Here is a 20,574-nt window from a genome sequence, read left to right on the forward strand (position 1 = left end):
TTTGTAAATATGTTTTGTGGGCATTCTAAAAATGGTGCAGCGTGCGCCAATTTTGTGTATCTGCCTAGTACCTTAACTTGGCGCAATGTTTTTACAGCTTTTGCATGCATCTCTAAGGAGAACTGGTGGTCTTAACTTGGAGAAGATTTCTCAAGGTAACCTCTGCAATGTAGACTTGTCAAAATACAGTACCTGAGTCGGTAAAATTCCTATTTGAAGAATTTCCTAAGATTTCCTATTGTCTTCTATTATTGCAATGTAGGTGAAGTGGATATACACTACTATACATATAAAGAAATTGTAGTTAAAAAAAAAACACTGTGGTGCCCTAGTTAGATCTGTTGCCACACTGTATGAAAAGCTCTGTACATATTGGAACTAGAACACTATTGCATGCCCATAATTCTGAGCAAATGCTCGCTGCAAAACAGGCATTGGCACGCACGTGCAAACATATTAGAGTCACTGATCAGTGCATTCTGTCAGAATACAATAGCTCCACAAAAGGGATTTCCCCATCAAAACTGTCATCAACAGTGGAACTGTTTCACTGTGGCATTTCACGCGCATGCGCTTTGTCAAGTTCTTTGTGTGGACTTGACAAAGCGTATTCGTGTGAAACGCATCATCATAGCAACAGGTTCCCCTTGTGTTCCATGCTGGTTTGATTGGCTACCACCTCCAGTCAGGAACTTCCACCTCGGTGTCGCTGTGACGTCATTTGGATGTTCTTTCCTCCCCCTGCCCACTGGACCTAGTGGATATTAGCCTATCTACATCTACTAAGATCAGCATGGTATCGTACCTCTTAGGCCACGTACACACGGTCGTTCCAAACCGATGAGAATGGTCCGACGGGCCATTTCCATCGGTTCACCACTGAAGTGGCCTGATGGTCTGAGGTGCGTACACACCATCGTTCCAAAATCCGATCGGGTCAGAACGCAGTGACGTCAAACACACGACGTGCTGAATAAAACGAAGTTCAATGCTTCCAAGCATGCGTCGACTTGATTCTGAGCATGCGCGGGTTTTGAACCGATGCTTTTGTGTACTAACCATCGGTTTGGACCGATGGGGCAGCGGTCCATCGGTTCGGTTTTGAAGCATGTTTTAAAATTTTAGACCGAAGGAAAACAGACCGATGGGCTATACACACGGGCCCAGATCCACATAGATTAGCGGATCTTTAGATCCGCGTAATGTATGTGATTTACGATCCGCCGGTGCAATTTAGCGAGGCCAGTGCAGTATTCACAAAGCACTTACCTCAAAAATTGCACCGTCGGATCGTAACTCCCCCGGCGGAATTCAAATTCCGCGGCTAGGGGGAGTGTACAATTTAAATCAGGCACGTTCCCGCGCCGATTTAACTGCGCATGCGCCGCCGGCGAAATTACCCAGTGCGCATGCTCCAAATGACGTCGGAAAAAGCCGAACGCAAACGACGTAAAAAAAAAAAAACGACGGGCGGGCGTTCGTTTCTGAAACGGCGGTTCTCCTCATTTGCATATCCGACGCGTAAAAGACCGAGGCGACACCTAGCGGCTGGCGGGAGATTGCAGCCTAAGATCCGACGGTGTAAGTCACTTAGACCAGTCGGATCTAAGGGAGATCTCAGAGATACGACGGCGGATCAGGAGATCCGCCGTCGTATCTCTTTGTGAATCTGGCCCACGGTCGGTTTGAACCGATGAAACTGAACCTCGGTCCATTCTCATCGGTTTTGTCCGACCGTGTGTACGCGGCCTAAGGGTTTACCATCCAACACTATCACTAACACTATCCAGTTAGCACTGTCTACTTTCTTGTTTGTGTTTATGGATACTGTGTGTATTATTGCTGATGACTGCACCAGAATGGCCGTTGGGCAGTGGACAGTGTGAGTCCTTATAGGACTCAGTACTTGGGACACTGTTTTTCCATAGAAGTGAATGCAGATGCAGCGGGTGCACAGACATAGTTGCATGTCCAATTCTGGCCTGCCGCTGTGTCTGCATTCACATCTATGGGCTGCCTGCACGCAGCTCTAAGGTGGATGCAGGCTCAGAAAAATGTGTCTCAGCATGGAGGACAGGTCTCAGCGCCTGTCTGAATGACCCCTAGGTGAGCATACCCCCAAACAATGCCTTATATCAGGGGTCCCCAACCCTTGGACCATGGACTAGTACTGGTGCGTGGCCTGTTGATGACCAGGCCCAGTGGCAGAAGGTGAGCTGCACTATCACAGATTGTGTTAGCCACTCACCTCCTGCTGTGAGGCTGTGCCACTTAACCTGTGTGTCCCTTCCCAGCCAGCCGCCAATGTCATCCTATCAGCAGAGCAGAGGGGTGGGAGCAGCTGGAGATCTGCACAGAAAGTGGCAGTTTTTTCATATTAACAAGTGGGTAATCACCCTCTTGTTAAATGATAAAATGGTCAGCTCTCGCACTCGGTCCAGATCTGCAGCTCATCCCGCCCCCTGCGGGAAATGTGGGAGAAGACACACAGGCTGATAACTGCCTCTGCCCTGTGAGTTGTACGACTGTACAGGGGAGGCAGATATTTAAAGGGGTCACTGTGATGTTAGAGAGGAAAGGGGACAATGAATGCAAGGGACACTGTGATAGGGGGCTGTGATTGCTAGAGACACTGTACTGTAACGGAGCAGTGGCGTCACTAGGGTTGGTGTCACCTGGTGCGATAAAATATGGTGTCACCCCCCCCCCCCCCCCCAATAACATTTTCAAATATTTTTTACCCTACTGTTTGCTCTCTGTTCTCCTTTCTTCCCCTTTTCTCTCTCTCCCTATCCATCTTTCTTGTTCGTTCTATCCCTTCTTCTTTCTCTCCATTTTCCTTTGTCCCCTCCCCCCACCTCTCTTTCTCCAGAACCGGAATTCACATCTCAGGAGCCTATAGGGCAGGGGCGTACCTAGAGCATTTGGCACCCGGGGCGGATCCAATATCTGGCACCCCCCCCCCCCACGTTAAAATGTAAAAACACCCCACTGTGCCCCCTGCATAATACCTCTGCATCCTTCAATATATTTTTGTTACTACTGTGTACCCCTCTCCACAACTGCACCTCTGGACCCCTTTACATTGCACAGCACCCTGCACCTCTGGACCACTTTACATTACACAGCCCCCTGCATCACTGGACCCCTTTTCATTACACAGCCCCCTGCATCACTGGACCCCTTTACATTACACAGCCCCCTGCATCACTGGACCCCTTTAAAATTACACAGTACCCTGCATCACTGGACCCCTTTAAAATTACACAGCACCCTGTATCACTGGACCCCTTTACATCTCACAGCCCCCTTCACCTCTGGACCCTTTTACATTACACAGCACCCTGCACCTCTGGGCCCCTTTACATTACACAGCACCCTGCACCTCTAGGCCCCTTTACATTATACAGCACCCTGCACCTCTGGACCTCTTTACATTACACAGCACCCTGCACCTCTGGACCTCTTTACATTACACAGCACCCTGCACCTCTGGACCTCTTTACATTACACATCCCCCTGCACCACTGGACCCCTTTACATCACATAGCCCCCAGCACCTCTGGACCCCTTTACATCACATAGCCCCCTGCACCTCTGGACCCCTTTACATTACACAGCACTCTGCACCTCTGGACCTCTTTACATTACACAGCCCCCTGCATCACTGGACCCCTTTACATTACACAGCACCCTGCATCTCTGGACCCTTTTACATTACACAGCACCCTGCATCACTGCACCCCTTTTACATTACACAGCCGCCTGCACCTCTGCACCCTTTTACATCGCATAGCCCCCTGCACCTCTGGACTCTTTTACACTACACAGCCCTCTGCACCCCTTTACATTACACAGCACCCTGCATCACTGGACCCCTTTACATTACACAGCACCCTGCATCACTGGACCCCTTTACATTACCAAGCACCCTGCATCACTGGCCCCCTTTACATCTCATAGCCACCTGCACCTCTGGACCCCTGCATGTTACACAGACCCCCCTCAGTGCAGACACCCCCCCTCAGTGCAAATCCCCCCCCAGTGCAACCCCCCTCGGTGCAACCCCCCAGTGCAAACCCCCCCCAGTGCAAACCACCCTTAGTGAAAACCCCCTCAGTGCAAACATCCCCTTAGTACAACCACTCCCCCCTTCAGTGAAATCCCCCCAGGTGCAAACACCCCCCTTCCCATTCAGTACCTTAGATCATCGCAGGCAGCGCCACGGCACATGGACAGAAGGTCCCCTCGGCCCCTCCCCCTCTGTACACACAAACAGAGAGGAGGGGGCTGTGCCGACTGCCGAGCACCGCTAACAGCCTGTGGCTGTGAGAGGAGGGGATGGATGGTGCTGCGGTGTCACCCCGCAACCCCCATTCCTCTTGTACCGCGGCGCTCCGATTCCGCGGCGCTCATCACTGCAGTCGCGGGGGGGGGATTTTTTTTAAATCGGGATGGTGTCACCCGGGTGCGGACCGCACCCCCTGCACCCCCCTAGCAACGCCTTTGTAACGGGGGACAGTGATGTGAAGGGGAACTGAGCAGTGGCTGCTGGTGCTGAATTTTTTTGGGGGGGCGCAAACAAACGAAAACTGTGCCCATCAAATGCAGCCACTGTGCCCATCAAATGCAGCCACTGTACCTATCAAATGCAGCCACTGGGCCCATCAAGCGCAGTCACTGTGCCATGCCATCAAACGCAGCCACTATGCCATCAATTGTCACCACTGTGCCATGCCATCAAACGCAGCCACTGTGCCATGCCATCAAACGCAGCCACTGTGCCATCAATTGTCACCACTGTGCCATGCCATCAAACGCAGCCACCGTGCCATCAATTGTCACCACTAGAGTTGAGCGGACACCTGGATGTTCGGGTTCTGGTCCGAACCCGAACTTTAAAAAAAAAGGACTTTTAGAAAAAAAAAATGTGCGGAGGTCCCCGATAATTCAATAACCAGACCCTTTAGGTCTGGTATGGATATTAAGGGGAACCCCGCCGTCAATTTAAAAAAAAAATACGTGCGGTTCCCCCTAAATATCCATAACCAGACCCTTCAGGTCTGGTGTGGATTTTAAGGGGAACTCCACCCCAAATTTTTAAAAAAAACGGCGTGGAGTTCCCACTAAAATCCATACCAGACCCATTATCTGAGCACGTTGACCTGGCCGGCCGCAGAAAAGAGGGGGGGATAGAGTGCGCCCCCCCCTCTCCTGAACCGCACCAGGCCACATGCCCTCAACATTGGGAGGGTGCTTTGGGGTGCCCCCCAAAGCACCTTGTCCCCATGTTGATGGGGACAAGGGTCTCATCCCCACAACCCTTGCCCAGTGGTTGTGGGGGTATGCGGGCGGGAGGCTTATCAGAATCTGGAAGACCCCTTTAACAAAAGGGACCCCCAGATCCTGACCCCCCCCCTGTGTGAAATGGTAATGGGGTACACTGTACCCCTACCATTTCACAAAGGAAATGAAAATAGTAGTTGTCTGGAAAAAAAAACACACACACCGTAGAACAAAATACTTTATTAGCTGTGCTCTGAATGGACGGATCTTCTCATGGCTGGACCAATCGTGGGCGAGAACACCCGTACACCCGTCGATGGAGAACTAACCCGCCGCTGGATACAAGACAACGATGGATCATTTCCTTTGTGAAATGGTAGGGGTACCATGTACCCCATTACCATTTCACACGGGGGGGTCAGGATCTGGGGGTCCCCTTTGTTAAAGGGGTCTTCCAGATTCTGATAAGCCTCCCGCCCGCATACCCCCACAACCACTGGGCAAGGGTTGTGGGGATGAGACCCTTGTCCCCATCAACATGGGGACAAGGTGCTTTGGGGGGCACCCCAAAGCACCCTCCCAATGTTGAGGGCATGTGGCCTGGTGCGGTTCGGGGGGGCCGCACTCTGTCCCCCCCTCTTTTTTCTGCGGCCGGCCAGGTCAACGTGCTCAGATAACAGGTCTGGTGTGGATTTTAAGGGGAACTCCACGCCTTTTTTTTTTAAATTTGGGGTGGAGTTCCCCTTAAAATCCACACCAGACCTGAAGGGTCTGGTTATGGATATTTAGGGGGAACCGCACGTAATTTTTTTTTTAAATTGATGGCGGGGTTCCCCTTAATATCCATACCAGACCTAAAGGGTCTGGTTATTGAATTTGCGGGGACCTCCGCGCATTTTTTTTTCCCCCGAACCTGGACCCAAACTTTTTCCAATTATTCGGGTTTGGGTCCGGGTTCGGGAAAAACCCAAAGTCCGTACCGAACCCAAACTTTACAGTTCGGGTTCGCTCAACTCTAGTCACCACTGTGCCATGCCATCAAACACAGCCAATGTGCCATGCCATTAAACGCAGCTACTGTGCCCATCAATTGTCGCCACTGTGCCAATTGTCGCCACTGTGCCCTTTAATTGTCACCACTGTGCCCTTTGTCACCACTGTGCCCTTTGTCGCCACTGTGCCCTTTGTCGCCACTGTACCCTTTGTCGCCACTGTGCCATCAAACACAGCCAATGTGCCATGCCATCAAACGCAGCTACTGTGCCATGCCATGAAACGCAGCCACTGTGCCCATCAATTGTCACCACTGTGCCAATTGTCGCCACTGTGCCCTTTAATTGTCACCATTGTGCCCTTTGTCGCCACTGTGCCCTTTGTCGCCACTGTGCCAATTGTCGCCACTGTGCCCTGTAATTTTCGCCACTGTGCCCTGTAATTTTGCCACTGTGCCCTGTAAAATGCTGCCCCCCCTGCCCAGCACTTACCTTTCTGGTGTCGGCCACCCTCCTTCCACGGTCCCTCGATGTCTTCTCCCGCCCTCGATGCTGCTTTAGCCAATCAGGTTACCAGTAACCAGAACCGGTGAACCTGATTGGCTGAGGCGCCTGTCAGTCTTATCCAAGGAACGCACCCCCCCGTGCGTCCCTTGGATAAGTATTTGGAAGCCGATTACAGCCTAAGGGCTGTAATCAGAAAGCCTATCAGAGGCGCCGGCTCTGATAGGCACTTCCACAGCCAACCAGCTGCCATTATTCAGATGGCCAGCACTCACCAGGGGGCGGGCCATCTGAATAGTCGGCGGCAGCGGCAATACATAGATTCATGCAATGCATGAATCTATGTATTGTATCAGTGGCGGTGCAGAAGCGAGAGGGGGCGGTGCTCCGGCGCCCTCTATGGACGCACCGCCACTGGAACTGAGGACACCATGGGACAGCTTTAAAGGGGCAACTGTAATGTAAAGAGGGACTGTGGAACAGTACACTAATATAAAGAGGGGACTGTGCTGTAAAGGGGGTTGTGATGTGAAGGGGTCTGAGGGCCAACTCCGTGAATAAGGAGTCCTAAAGATCTGGGTTGAAAAGGGTTAACTATATTGAACAAAAGGAAAGATCCCACTTCAATGGGACTTTAAAGGTCACATACACTGATGTATAATGAAAAATAGTTTTATTGTTACATAAAAATGACAGATCAGACAAAATGATCAATGTTAAAAAACATCAAGGGGCAGATCCACAGAGCGAGTACGCCGGTGTATCTACTGATACGCTGGCGTACTTTCAAATTTCCCGCGTCGTATCGTTGTTTTGAATCCTCAAAACAAGATACGACGGCTTCTGGGTTAGATCCGACAGGTGTACGTCTTCGTACGCCTTCGGATCTAAGATGCAATTCTTCGGCGTCCGCTGGGTGGCGTTCATGTCGTTTTCCGCGTCGGGTATGCAAATTAGCTATTTCCGACGATCCACGAACGTACGAGCGGCCGTCGCATTTTTTTACGGCGTCTCTAGTCGGCTTTTTCCGACGTATAGTTAAAGCTGGTATTTCGTTGCGTATAGTTAGACCTGCCATGTTAAGTATGGCCGTCGTTCCCGCGTTTATTTAGAATTTTTTTTTTTTTGCGTAAGTCGTCCGTGAATCGGGATGGACGTAATTCACGTCTATGTTAAAAAAAATGACGTCCTTGCGACGATGCTTGCTGGCCCCGGGTAGCATGACACACATTTGGGGTACGTGCCCACGTGTTACCCCCTTTCGGGACAAGATTCGCCAGCTATATGACAAACTTGTAGGAGACAAATATCCCAATGAACCCCTTTGCTGACGGCTGCATGTTCAGTCATTGCTAGAGCTCGGCGACAAACAGTGGTCCCCTCTCTAGCTGATTGGGCCTGTGAAATGGACAGGATCGAACATATAGAAAGGATGTTGGCATGGGATGCTGGTAAGAGTGATGCCCACACTATTATGTGGACCGTTTGGCTACACTTCAGGTTCTCTGCTGACTTAGACCCTTTTATAGCAGATACAGCTCCTACCATTTCCCCTGGACCCTGTCATGCGTAGCGTGATATACCTTTTCTCCACTGTCCCTTTCTTTTTCATACCCTACATACCCCCCCCCCCCCCTCTGTTTTTTTAATCTTTCTTTCCCTTATTTCTCCTCCTCCCGTACCTTTATAAGATTATAGTAATCTTACCAGTAGATTTACCTCACTTACAGGTCATACGTGTTGGGCCTTGTTTTTTTTTAATGTTTTCTACACCACTGTTCATAGTGGTCTACTGGTTAATTGATTTTACAAGTACTTGGTTTATCTCATTTATTTCTACACTTCTCAATAATATCTACCTGACTATGCTTATGTGATACATGTTCTATTAGTGCCCTTCCGATCCTAATGTATACTTGTACACTCAATGGAAATATGTTATTTCCTGCCTATGTTTACTTGATATTTAAAAAAAAAGCTTGAAATGTAATAAAACAGATTCAACAATAAAGGTGCTTTCGACTTTGATTTTGTCAATCTTCCCAGGCTGTGGAAGAATCTCAACTCCTGAACTGGAGGGACTCTCTTGTTCGTTCTCTTTCCCTCCTTGAGACACTGGTCCCCACATCAACCTCTGAAGTCAAAGGCCACAACCAGGGCGACACGCTTTCTTCATCTCCGCTATCTTCATCCTCCCTTACCACAGGTGGAGTGGGAAGTCACTAATGCGACCAAATCTTGGGGGGTGTTGGTTCTTGATGGGGTGGAGTGGATGTCTGAGGTACGCAAACAGCATTTGACAGAGGGAGCAGATGGCTTTGGTGCCACATCTTCAAGGGCCCTGCCTTTTCTTCAGGTCTAATCTGGTACACCGGTAATCCAGGAAACTGCTTGCAGATGACATGAGTTTGGTGCCACCAGTGATCCGCCAATTTATGCTTCCCAGGTACCCCTAAATTCCTTAACAGCACACGATCTCTGGGTTGAAGTTCTCGCACCCTTACTTTCAGATTAAAGTTTTTCTTTTTCAGCTCTCTGGCGGTGGCACATTCTACTGCCTTCTCATAGGCTTGCTTCAGATTTTTCTTCTTTTTTTTTCAAATAACAATTTTTATTTATATAAAACAGTATACAGTTTGTGATACCACACATACATTAAAAGGTCAAGACAAACACGTGCCAGGAAGTATGCAAACTATTCCCACAAATGTGGGAGCAGGAGGGATTGGGCCGATGGCCAGCATAATATGACTATGGGAGGAAACAAATTAAATAAAGAACTAGTCCCTCAAATGAACATGTCAATAACCCTGGCACGTTGAACCGTGTAACACAGTGTCGCAACCAACACTGCAACAATAGTCAATTAGAAGAAGGGGGAAAGAGAGAAGTGGAAAGAAAAAGAGAAGGAAGAAGGGAAATACAGAACAAGAATAGGTTCTAGGTTACCGTGTCTGCTCCCGCGCCCGGCGTATCCTCCTGCCGATGCCACTCCCTCCAGACCTCATCGTGGCCATCCAGGCCGTCACGCATTCTGACCATCAACCTTTCCATCAATTCCACATCCTTGACCCTTGCGTACAGGTCTTCCTGAGATGGGGGTGTGGATTTCTTCCAGTTGAGGGCTATCAGGCACCTAGCTGCGGTTAGGATATGCCTAAGTAGTTTTTATATGGTTTGGCAAGTTTAGGCTGAGAGATGCCCAGCAAAAACAGTTTGGGGGTCAGGGGAATTGGCGTCCCAAAGAGATGGGTGAGCAATTGCTGCGTAGATTGCCAGAACGGGGCAATGAGGGGGCAGGCCCAGTAGATGTGGAAGAGGGAGCCCCTGTCTTGGTGGCAGCGCCAACATTGATCAGAGGTGGAGGGGTACATTTTATGTAATATATCTGGGGTCTGGTACCAGAAAAAAAAGGACCTTATATGCAGTGGCGGCCCGCCCATAGGGGGCGCCCGGGCGCCGCCCCCCCTCCCCCAGTCAGTAAAAAAAAAAATCTAAAAAAAAAAAAAAAAAAATTTTTTTTATTTAAACATGTCCCTTTAAGGAAAAAAAATTCCAAAAAAGGTTCTTATGTGCACTGAGTCCGGGCGTCGGGCGCCGGGAAAAGCGCGGTATGGGTAGCGCCACGTCTGTGCAATCACGGGATTGCAGACGTGGCGCTACATTGGCAGCCCAAAAATGCCTTTGTGGCGCGGTCCATCGCGCCACTTGCTTCCGGCGCGATGGACTGCATTGTTATGGCTGGGCGGGTGCATCCACTATTTGTGCTCGTTCCGTCCTGACGTCCCTGGAAGAACAGGAAGTGACGTCGGGACTCGGGGCGCTCAGTGCGAGTACAGGTAAGCTGAGCTATGCCGCCTGCCTCTGCCCCTCTGTAATGGACTGTTTTCTCTGCAAAGTTCGGCGGCAGCAGCTGCAGCTGTCCACCCCCCTTCTGCAAAGATTACCTATGTTCCAATTTTTTTTTAGTGAATATTCGGCCGAAATCGCGGCACCCCCATCCCCCCCCCCGGGGGGGGAGGGGGGTGCCGCGATTTCGGCCGAATATTCACTATAAAAAATTTTTTGGAACATTTGGAATTTTTTTTTTTAGTGCACATTTGGCCGAAATCGCGGCACCCCCATCCCCCCCCAGGGGGGGGGGGGGGATGGGGGTGCCGCGATTTCGGCCGAATGTTCACTAGACATGATGAGCAATTAACCCAGTGCAGATGTAGGCTCATTGCAAGGGTGGATTTTTTTTAACATTTTCATGGAGTTGGGCATAATAAATGATTTTTAATGTTCAATGCAATGCATAATCTGGGTGAAATGCCAGCCGTCAGCAGCCTGAGCCCCAGGAGAAGATGGGGAGCTACAAGTCCCAGCAGGTTATAATATAAGGCTCCTAGGTGGATGGGAGTCTTATATTATAAACCTGCTGGGACTTGTAGTTCCCCATCTTCTCCTGGGGCTCAGGTGCATGCAATCCACCATCTATGGGACTACAAGTCCCAGCAGTGAGAAAAACTGGACAAAGATGGTGGATTGCATGCACCTGAGCCCCAGGAGACGATGGAGAACTACAAGTCCCAGCAGGTTATAATATAAAGCTCCGAGGTGGATGTATGACTGGACAGTGACACAGTGGGGACAATTGGCACAGTGGCTGTGTTTGATGGCATGGTACAGTGGCTGCATTTGATGGCATGGCACAGTGGTGACAATTGATGGCACAGTGACCACAATTGATGGCATGGCACAGTGGCTGCATTTGATGGCATGGTACAGTGGCTGCATTTGATGGCATGGTACAGTGGCTGCATTTGATGGCATGGCACAGAGGCTGCATTTGATGGCATGGCACAGTGGCTGCATTTGATGGCATTGCACAGTGGCTGCATTTGATGGCATGGCACAGTGGTGACAATTGATGGCACAGTGGCCACAATTGATGGCATGGCACAGTGGTGACAATTGATGGCACAGTGACCACAATTGATGGCATGGTACAGTGGCTGCATTTGATGGCATGGTACAGTGGCTGCATTTGATGGCATGGTACAGTGGCTGCATTTGATGGCATGGCACAGTGGTGACAATTGATGGCACAGTGACCACAATTGATGGCATGGTACAGTGGCTGCATTTGATGGCATGGTACAGTGGCTGCATTTGATGGCATGGTACAGTGGCTGCATTTGATGGCATGGTACAGTGGCTGCATTTGATGGCATGGCACAGTGGTGACAATTGATGGCACAGTGACCACAATTGATGGCATGGCACAGTGGCTGCATTTGATGGCATGGCACAGTGGCTGCATTTGATGGCATGGTACAGTGGCTGCATTTGATGGCATTGCACAGTGGCTGCATTTGATGGCATGGCACAGTGGCTGCATTTGATGGCATGGCACAGTGGCTGCATTTGATGGCATGGCACAGTGGTGACAATTGATGGCACAGTGACCACAATTGATGGCATGGTACAGTGGCTGCATTTGATGGCATGGTACAGTGGCTGCATTTGATGGCATGGTACAGTGGCTGCATTTGATGGCATGGCACAGTGGTGACAATTGATGGCACAGTGACCAGAATTGATGGCATGGTACAGTGGCTGCATTTGATGGCATGGTACAGTGGCTGCATTTGATGGCATGGTACAGTGGCTGCATTTGATGGCATGGTACAGTGGCTGCATTTGATGGCATGGTACAGTGGCTGTGTTTGATGGCATGGTACAGTGGCTGTGTTTGATGGCATGGTACAGTGGTGACAATTGATGGCATGGTACAGTGGTGACAATTGATGGCACAGTGACTGTGTTTGATGGCATGGCACAGTGGCTACGTTTGATGGCATGACACAGTGGCTGCGTTTGATGGCATGGCACAGTGGTGCGAATTGATGGAACAGTGGCTGCATTTGATGGGCACAGTGAGGCTTATATTTTTTTTTCTTCTTCGTTTGCGCCCCCCCAAAAATTTTGAGCACCAGCCGCCACTGATTTTTAGGGGAACCTCCACATCATGTGTGATTGTGCGTGTGTGCTAAGCAGACAGGGCCGCTGGTGATCCTACTCCCTCTCTCCCCCTGTACAGTGTCAGAGGCACTGGCGCAGCATTGGCAGAGGACTGTATCTATTACAAGGAAACACCCCCTGCACTGCTGCGTGTCCCTGACCATCACAGTGCCACTGCCAGTGAGTGTGACCTGTATGTGTACCACTGTCTGATGTTCCATTCCACTCTGCCTTTCTGCCCAGTGCTGTGCCCATGATACACCGCATGATTCCTCTGCATTTATGGGTGCTGATATTGCCGCATTTATGGGTGCTGATATTGCCGCATTTATGGGTGCTGATATTGCCACATTTATGGGTGCTGGTAATGCCACATTTATGGGTGCTGGTATTGCCGCATTTATGGGTGCTGATATTGCCACATTTATGGGTGCTGATATTGCCACATTTATGGGTGCTGATATTGCCACATTTATGGGTGCTGGTATTGCCACATTTATGGGTGCTGGTATTGCCACATTTATGGGTGCTGGTATTGCCACATTTATGGGTGCTGATATTGCCGCATTTATGGGTGCTGATATTGCCGCATTTATGGGTGCTGATATTGCCGCATTTATGGGTGCTGATATTGCCACATTTATGGGTGCTGGTATTGCCGCATTTATGGGTGCTGATATTGCCACATTTATGGGTGCTGATATCGCCACATTTATGGGTGCTGATATTGCCGCATTTATGGGTGCTGATATTGCCGCATTTATGGGTGCTGATATTGCCGCATTTATGGGTGCTGATATTGCCACATTTATGGGTGCTGATATTGCCACATTTATGGGTGCTGATATTGCCACATTTATGGGTGCTGGTATTGCCACATTTATGGGTGCTGGTATTGCCACATTTATGGGTGCTGGTATTGCCACATTTATGGGTGCTGATATTGCCGCATTTATGGGTGCTGATATTGCCGCATTTATGGGTGCTGATATTGCCGCATTTATGGGTGCTGATATTGCCACATTTATGGGTGCTGGTATTGCCGCATTTATGGGTGCTGATATTGCCGCATTTATGGGTGCGGATATTGCCGCATTTATGGGTGCTGATATTGCCGCATTTATGGGTGCTGGTAAGGCCATATTTATGGGTGATAAGGCCGCAATTATGGGTGCTTATATTACTGCAATCTTGGGTGTTTTTTTTTTGTTATGGTTATCTGAAAGATGGGTTTCAAATGTTTTCACAGGGGCGCAGTTTCAGTAGAAACGCCTCTCTCTCGCCGCTGCACCCTTTCTCCCTCTCGCCGTTGCATCCTCTCTCTCTCTTGCCGTTGCACCCTCTCTCTCTCATCGTTGCACCCCTCTCTCTCACCATTGCAGCCCGGCCCCTCTCTGGCTCTCTCATGGATTTCTCTCTCTTTTTTTGGGCTGGTATATTAATGCTTTGGGGCTGGTATGAAATTATTTCCAGGGCTGGTTTTCATTCCCAGTCCGGCCCTGCCTCCGCCCCATCCCTGTTGACAACATCTATCAAGTCTATGACCTTCCTAGTGTTGTCGCCGGCCTGGCGAAGAGGGACAAAGCCCACCTGATCTTTGTGGACCAGCGCAGGGAGAATGACATTCAGACAGGTTGATAGTAGTTTTGTAAAGATTTTAAGGTCCGAATTAAGCAGGGCTATGGGTCTATAAATAGCGCAGGAGGCAGGGTCTTTGTCCGGCTTCGGTATAAGGGTCAAGAAAGATCCCTGCATGTCACCAGGGATTGGGGTCTGGTGTAGGAATGCGTTGAATAGTTTGGTCATGTGGGGACTAATGCCGCGTACACACGATAATTTTTCAGCATGAAAAAAAACGTTGTTTTTCAGCATGTCCAAAAAACAAAGTTTTCCCAACTTCATCATTAAAAACGATGTTGCCTACACACCATTGTTTTAAAAAAATGTTCTAGCAAAGCGCAGTGATGTACAACACGTACGACGGCACTATAAAGGGGAAGTTCCATCCGCCTTTGGGCTGCTTTAGCTGATTCAGTGTTAGTAAAAGACGATTCACGCTTTTCTGTCTGTTACAGCGTGATGAATGTGCTTACTCCATTATGAACGGTAATTTAACCAGAACGAGCGCTCCCGTCTCATAACTTTTAGCCCACACACGATCATTTTTTACAACCAAAAAAATGACATCGTTTAAAACGACGTTAAAAAATGCAGCATGTTCGAATTTTTTTGGGTTGTTTTTTAGAACCTAAAAAATGATGTGTAGCCCACACATGATTATTTAAAATGACGTTTTTGAAAAACAACTTTTTTTTCATGCCGAAAAATAATCGTGTGTACGCGGCATTAGGAGGCGAAGGAAGGCCTTGTAATACTCATAGGGTAACCCATCCGGGCCAGGGGATTTACTGGCCGGAAGGCCCTTCACGGTCACAGCCAGTTCCTCTATCGTTATGGGGGCGTTTAGGTCCTGTAGGTCCGCCTCCTGAAGTCGGGGCAGGCCGGCCTGTTTGAGGTATTGGGTCATACGGGCTGTGAGGTCGGGCGAGTGGGGATTGTGTGGGACCTCTGGTTTGTTATATAAGTCAGTGTAAAAGTCTGCAAAAGTATTTGCTATGTCCTGGGGGTGGGTCAGCAGGTCACCTCCTCTATTCTTTACCTGGTGTGGGGTGGAGGCAAGAGCCCGGTCTGCTAACTTCCTGGCTAAAAGCGCTTGCGCCGTGTTGCCTTTATCATAATAAAGTTGCTTGAGTCGGATCAGTGCTTTCTCTACCTTGCCTATCGCAAGGTCTCCGAGTGTTACGCATACCTGAACTATTCGTTTAAGGAGTGCGGTGGATGGTTTCAGCAGAAGCTGGGCCTCAAGGGCCTTCAGCTGGTTAACTGGCATCTTTCTTCAGGGCTGAAGAAAGCGCCAGGCACCGCCCTCTAAGGACCGCCTTGTGGGCTGCCCACAGGGTGGAGGGGGAGACGTCCGGGGTGTCATTTTCAACAAAATAGTGCTGTAAGGTCGAATCCAGCTCCAGTTTCAAGGGGACGTGTTGTAAGAGAAAATCATTTAGCCTCCAGTTGTAGGGCCAGTGAAGGGGAGCGCTTAAGTTTAAGGATAGCATGATGGGGGCGTGATCGGACCAAGATATGGGCAGTATACTCGCCGAGTCCGCGATGCGCAGCGTGTTGTTATTTACAAAAAAGTAGTCTATACATGTATAAGTGCAATGCGGTGCCGAGTAAAACATGTATTGGCGAACGCGCGGGTGAAGAGCCCGCCAGGCATCAAACAACGCGTGTCTCCTAGTGAGCTGGCGGAATAGCTTAGAGTCCCTAAGGGCTCGGGTCTGTGAGGCCCGGAGACTCGCACCAGACGGTCCCAGGTTGAGGAGTGAGCTATATTGAAGTCTCCCCCGATCACCAGGAAGTCATGGGACTCCCGAGAGAGGCGGGAGTGCACCCTGGTCAGGAAACGGTGCTGGCGTGTGTTCGGGGCGTATACTACACAAAGGGTGATGGCCTGCGACTGCCAGAGGCCCCGAAGGATAAGGTAATGCCCTCTCGGGTCAAGATAAAGGGGGCTCCCTTTTTAATGAGAATCGTGACACACGCTCTCTTCCTTGGGCGGAAGACCTGGGTTTCAGATTTTTTCATAGTCTGTTTATATATCTGTAGCACTTACCCCCGAAAGAGCTGCTGGTTTGTTTTAGGTGGCACGTTACCTCATGGTCCTCTGCCGTCTAGGGGTATATGATGAGAGTTGAAGTAATGGAATGTCCACAGGTGTCTTTTTCTGTGCTCTTTATTACCCAGCCAGGTAAAAACAGTAGAACTTGGTGAAGAGTAGAGATTTTGATAGAAATGGAAGTAACAGGTTCAGGTGTAAATAATAGGGAAACAGTCCTGCTTCCAACAACACTTTCTTTCTCACCACCCCAACTGGAATGGGTACAGTGCACTTGGACAGGCCTCTCTCACCAGCCTGGTAGCCAGAATGTCACTCGGAACTTGGGGAAAAAGTCTCTGCCACAGACCCTCCCTATGGTTGAAACAGCGACACCTGAATCTCCTTCATCTAATTGTAGCTAGGTTACCGACTGATAGACAACCGATGTCCAGCCTCTCAGTACCCGGTTACCTTGATCCCCAGTGGATAGTCGAAACCCTCTTGGAACGCCAGTCTCTCTTGGCACTCCTCAGGCAGACTTTCCACCAAACAGCTTCCTCTTACAGGACTAATGCTTGGAACCCCTTTAGATTCGGACCCAGTCGGTCACTGGGTCCCAGCCACAGCTCAGATGTTCCGGACCAACATGGTCCCGGAACCAGGAACACTGCGTGGCACGCACACCGCGGCCCGGAAGGCAATTTTGCTGGGGGGGGGGGGCGTGGTATGGCTACCCTGAAGGTGGGGGCCACACAGGAAGAAGCCCCAGGACAATGGCGTCTGCCTCATATATATCCCTTCCAAGCATGCACAGCAAGCAAACCCTTCCTGATAGGCTGCTGGGAAAAGTATCCAAATCCTTGACTCCACTGCTGCCACCTGTCGATCTGGGGTGTGATCAGCACCCCAGAAACGACAAAATGAGCCCACAGCACAGCCAAAGCTGAGACAGAAGCTTCAAAGTTACTTAACTCTCTGACCCCCTCTATATTTACACTAGCACCGGTTCTGGAAAGTAACCAGGTGCTACATATCCTTTGTGAGAGGAAAAAGAAGTGTTACCAACAGACGTCCCAAAATCCAGATCAATTGGGAGCCGAGCTTCTCTTCCGAACATCAACATGTAAGGTGAGTATCCAGTGGCATCACTTACAGTGCTATTGTAAGCATGCACAACAGCCGCAATGTGGTTCCTCCAATGTTGTTTCTTCCATGTTCAGTTGAACCTCTCTGGCTGGGGATCTCCCTGTGGGAGGTATGAGGCAGTCTTGGATTTTTTTTTCCTAGTAATTGGCACAGTTGATGTATCAGCTGACTCTCAAAACCTCTGCCTCAAATAATTTTCCCCCAGGATCTTCTCCACAGTGGTGGCCTGCTGATCTTTGGAATAATAAGCCTGAGCATACCGGCTGAAATGATCAGTCTCCACTAGGATGTTGCCTCTTCTACCTGTAGCGCACCCCCTTAGGAGCCACAAATGATCTCCCACTCCTGCACAGCCAGGAGCACTAATTTTTTTCAGGCACTCTAGAGACAGATAACAGTCCATGACTTTGTTTTTGGTCATTTAAAATACCTTGGTAGCAGAGGCGTAGCGTGGGGGGGGGGTCGTCACACTGGGCGCAACATTGGGGGGGCGCGAAATCCTGGCATTCGTGTCACTCTTTTAAAATCAGTAAAATGTTATTTACTGTGTCACTGTCCCAGCACGGCCGCCATGTTGCGGCAGATGGCGCCTTGTGATTGGGCGTATGTGGTCATGTGGTGGCAGGGCTGGCCAATCCATGAACGTGGGTGGGCGCATGCGCGAAGGCTGCTCCTGGAGGAGTTCCGCCCGCGCTTCTGTATACGTCGCCATCTTCTCCTCCACCCTGACCGCGCCGAATGTGCAGTGGACTTCGTCTGGGAGGGTCGGCCGGCCTAGTGAGTCTGGACAAAGGTGAGCCAGAGATATGGGAGTAGGACTCTGCACCGCTGGGACCTAGTTGGGGAGACTGGGAGAGTCAGACTCACACCACCGCCATGCTGCCATGCATTCCCCGGCCAGGACAGCCACTCCAGCAAGCACACACGCAGCCAGCATGCCTGCCCTGCTGGCCTAAGTACAGTACAGACACTTACAGTAACATGCCTGATGCCATTGCCAAAAGCCCCCTCCTGCTGCGGCCTGCAAGAATTGGATTAATAACAGAGCTTCATGATCTATACCCTCAGGCCTTTCAGCATGTAAGGGGTTAAATGATTAATCCAATGTAATGTATCATTCAGCGCTTTCAGCATGTAAGGGGTTAAATGATCGCAGGATTAATCATTTAACTCCTCACAGTCAGGGGTTAAATGATTAATCTTGCAATCATTTAACCCATTACATGCTGAAAGCCCTGAAGGATGCATTACATTGGATTAATCATTTAACCCCTTACATGCTAAAAGCCCTGAGACCGCCTCCGCTGCCGCCGCCGCTTCCTCCTCCGCCACCACAACCACCTTCTCCTCCTCCTCCTCCTCCAACGCCGCCGCCTTCGCCTCCTCCACTGCGGGAGTCGGGAGACAACCAAAAAAGTGAGCTGCCTCCACCTCCGCTGCTGCCTCCTCCTCCTCCACCGTCAACCAAAAATGTGAGCCGCCTCCGCTACCTCCTCCTCCTCCACTGCTGCCGCCACACCGCCGCCTCATCCTCCTCCTCCACCGCCTTCGCCTCCTCCACTGGGATGCAGGCCAGAACTGGACAAGAAGGTGAGTGAGACTCCCTAGTGTTACTGGCCCCGGGGGATGAGAGAGAAAGGGAATACTGTAGGCAGCAGGACAGTGTAGTATAAGTGTAGTGTAGTATGGTGGTCAGTGTAGTACGGTGGTCAGTGTAGTGTAGTATGGTGGTCAGTGTAGTATGGTGATCAGTGTAGTACGGTGGTCAGTGTAGTATGGTGGTCAGTGTAGTATGGTGGTCAGTGTAGTGTACTATGGTGGTCAGTGTAGTGTACTATGGTGGTCAGTGTAGTGGACAGTATAGTACAGTGGTTAGTGTAGTATGGTGATCAGTGTAGTGGGCAGTATAATACAGTGGTCAGTGTAGTATGGTGATCAGTGTAGTGGTCAGTGTAGTGTAGTATGGTGGTCAGTGTAGTGGACAGTATAGTACAGTGGTCAGTGTAGTACGGTAATCAGTGTAGTGGACAGTACAGTACAGTGGTCAGTGTAGTATGGTGATCAGTGTAGTGATCCGTTTAGAATGTTGGTCAGTGTGGTATGGTGGTCAGTGTAGTGTAGTATTGTGATCAGTGTAGTGGTCAGTGTAGTGTAGTATGGTGATCTGTGTAGTGGTAAGTGTAGTACGGTGGTCAGTGTAGTATGGTGGTCAGTGTAGTTTAGTGTAGTATGGTGGTCAGTATAGTACAGTGGTCAGTGTAGTGTAGTATGGTGATCAGTGTAGAGGAGAGTATAGTACAGTGGTCAGTGTAGTGTAGTATGGTGATCAGTGTAGTGGATAGTATAGTACAGTGGTCAGTGTAGTATGGTGGTCAGTGTAGTGTAGTGTACTGTAGCTTGGTGATCAGTGTAGAGGACAGTATAGTACAGTGGTCAGTGTAGTATGGTGATCAGTGTAGTTTGCTGGTCAGTGTAGTGTAGTATAGTGGTCAGTGTAGAGGACAGTATAGTACAGTGGTCAGTGTAGTGTAGTATGGTGATCAGTGTAGAATGGTGGTCAGAGTAGTGTAGTGTGGTGGTCAGTGTAGTGGACAGTATAGTACAGTGGTCAGTGTAGTATGGTGGGCAGTGTAGTATGGTGATCAGTGTAGTGGTCAGTATAGTACAGTGGTCAGTGTAGTATGGTGGTCAGTGCAGTGTAGTATGGTGATCAGTGTAGAATGGTGGTCAGTGTAGTGGACAGTATAGTACAGTGGTCATTGTAGTATGGTGGTCAGTGTAGTTTGGTGATCAGTGTAGAATGGTGGTCAGTGTAGTGTAGTATGGTGGTCAGTGTAGTGGACAGTATAGTATGGTGGTCAGTGTAGTGTAGAATGGTGGTCAGAGTAGTGTACAGTATAGTACAGTGGTCAGTGTAGTATGGTGGTCAGTGTAGTATGGTGGTCAGTGTAGTGTAGTATGGTGATCAGTGTAGTGGACAGT

Source organism: Rana temporaria, chromosome 12 (genome assembly GCF_905171775.1).
Source record: "Rana temporaria chromosome 12, aRanTem1.1, whole genome shotgun sequence".
NCBI lineage: Eukaryota > Metazoa > Chordata > Amphibia > Anura > Ranidae > Rana > Rana temporaria.